Raw genomic sequence first — 2,858 nt, forward strand, 5'->3', positions numbered from 1 at the left:
TTTCTAATCGGTTTACTTTTTAAATGGAGACTGTAGTCCTTGAGGGTAGAGGACTGAGGGATATACAGAAATTTAGCCCTTACTGTGTGATCCTGAAATAAAGCAGAAGAAATGAAAGTGGAAAGCAGACCGGGAACCAGAATCATGGTGTTGCATCCACACGACTCCTGAAAGAGAATGCTACGGGCACCAGTGACAGTCACAACAAAGTTTATTACAATGAGAGGCAAGGCCGACCAATCGGGACCAACACTCTTGATAAGAGGGCGGCCCCGAACAGCCGGGGTACGGAGTTTTTTAAAGCCGATCACATCGTTTTATCATTATTTGGGAACAGAACAGAGAAACAGTTCCCAGATGAGTTAGAAACAGTTATCGAATGAGGTGATTATTTTAGACTTTCTGCTGCTGAGTTGCAACCAGTGGATCTCCTTGACCTTGTCTCTGATGCTCTTTTCTTTGAGCTTTTGTTTCCTTCATTGGTAAAGCCTGATTTACAAGAGTATGAAGCTTGATGTACAAGAGGAAAAGCAAGGCTGTTATCTTTTGACCTTCAGTGTCAGAACAAAGTTGTTATTTTCAAGCTAGTGGTTAGCCCTACACTACAATTTAACCCTTACAATGGCTGCTTCAAGAAAATGTTCTCATTCCCTCTTGATCAAACTAACTTGTCTGTAGTCTTTTTAGTAAAAGTAGGACTTTTTAGTAAGCAAAATAGGGCGCCTGGCTGGCTCAGTCAGTTAAGCAAGCGTCTGGCTCTTGACTTTGGCTCAGGTCATGATCTCTCTGTGAGCTCAAGCCCCATGTTGGGCTCTCTACTGTCAGCATGGAGCCTACTTCAGATCCTCTGACTCCCACCCCCTTCCCCTCCTCCACTTGCACTCTCTGTCTCTCGGAAAAAATGAAAAAAAAAAACTTAAAAAGAAAAGCAAACTGAAATGAAACTTGAAACCAGCATTTAATGTGAAGCCGTGCAAATTCCCCTGGTGGTTGACTCCCCCCCCCAACCTCTCTCCCCCACAGACCCCCACATCTCCCACAGTGGCCTCTGTGAAGCCACTATTGAAGCCTAGGGAACGTCTTTTATTAATGTTTAGTGAAAGGAGCAAGTCTTGGCTTCAATATTGACCATGTCATGGTGAATGTGCTAAGTGATTCTGATTGATGAAGTTTTGGGGTGATGGGGGGGGTTCTTGGGGTCCGGAGCCAATGGCCAAGAAAATTCTTGAAGACAATTCTTTGGTGCAAAAAGGTGAATTTTATCAAAGTATGGGGACAGGATCTATGGGCAGGAAGAAGTGCAATGTGAGTGTGGGAGGTGACTGTTTTAAGGAGTCCAGGGAGATAAAGTCAGAAGGGAGTTTCCAAAAAGACTTTCACTTGCTAAAGACTTTCTGGAGGCCCAGCCGTTGTCCAGCTAAGGTTGTTTTTACCTCTAGCAAAGCATTAACAGTGACAGTAGGGAGTTCCTAGACTTTAGGCCATTGATGGGATCGCCTTTTTCTGGTAGATTGGTGGAGACTCTTATCAATTTAACCATTTAGTTTCTTTGTCCTTTCCTGGTTTTTGGGGTAGCTGGGAGTGTCCAAAGAACATCACACATGCCCCACCTGGGAGGGGGGTGCTAGCTTGTGTTTTGCCCTCAGCCTGCTTCAAGCTCCCTCATCACTGATGACCTAAGTAAAGAAAAAAGAATTTAGAAAAAGGTACGTACGAGGTATGTACTCAGAAAGCAGTGAGTGAGGTCATTCCTGACCTTGGCCTGTTTGGGATTTTATTCCAATTTTATTGAGATATCATTGACATAGGAGCTTGTATTAGTTTAAGGTATACAGTGTAATGATCTGATATTATGTATATATTGCAAATGGACCACAATAAGTTTAGTTACCATCTACCACCTCACACAGTTACAACTATTTTTTCTTGTGATGAGAACTTCTAAGATCTACTCTCTCAGCAATGTGAGTATATAATACAGTATTGTTAACTGTAGTTGCCATATGTACATGATACCCCCAGAACTTATTTATCTTGTACCTGGAAGTCTGTACCTCTTGACCCCCATCCTCCTTTGTGCTCACCCCGCAAAGTCCCTCTTGCAAACAAACAGGGTTAAGGTAGCAGATTATGTTAAGGCTTGATGTGTTTCCGGCTTAACTGTTTGGAACTCATAAGCAATAATAATGTAACATTTTTTTTTAACTTTTTTAAAAGTTTTTTTTTTATTTTGAGAGAGAAAAAGTGAGAGAGAAAGAGAGAGAGAGAGAGCTGTCAACACAGAGACGGACACGGGGAACCCTGAGATCATGACCTGAACTGAAATCAAGAGTTGGACACTTAACCGACTGAGCCACCCACCTACCCCAATAATGTAAAATCTTTTTTTTTTAATATTTATTTATTTTGAGAGAGAGACAGAGAGCGAGCAAGGGAGGGGCAGAGGGAGGGAGACACAGAATCCGAAGCAGGCTCCAGGCTCCTGTCCGAGCTGTCAGCACAGAGCCCGACGCGGGGCTCGAACTCACGAACCTCGAGATCATGTCATGACCTGAGCCGAAGTTGGATGCTTAACGACTGAACTACCCAGGTGCCCCTTAAGTCTTAATGTTAAAAAGGAACAGGTTTGAAATGGAGTCACTTTTGGTAAGGGACTAAGTACCTAACCTAATTGTAGTTTCAGCCTCCCCAGTCAACAATAGTGAAGTCGTCTGCATAAGAATTCCTGTTCTTCCCCCTGAGGGAAAGTGGCCTTGCCTGAAATAATCCTTTTCTTTTGCTAATAACTTCCTTGCCCCACCTTCCTTCCTATAAAAACCTTTCCTTTTCTACCACTCCTGAGAGCTCCCCCTCTATTT

Source organism: Lynx canadensis, chromosome F1 (assembly GCF_007474595.2).
Source record: "Lynx canadensis isolate LIC74 chromosome F1, mLynCan4.pri.v2, whole genome shotgun sequence".
NCBI classification, from domain to species: Eukaryota; Metazoa; Chordata; class Mammalia; order Carnivora; family Felidae; genus Lynx; species Lynx canadensis.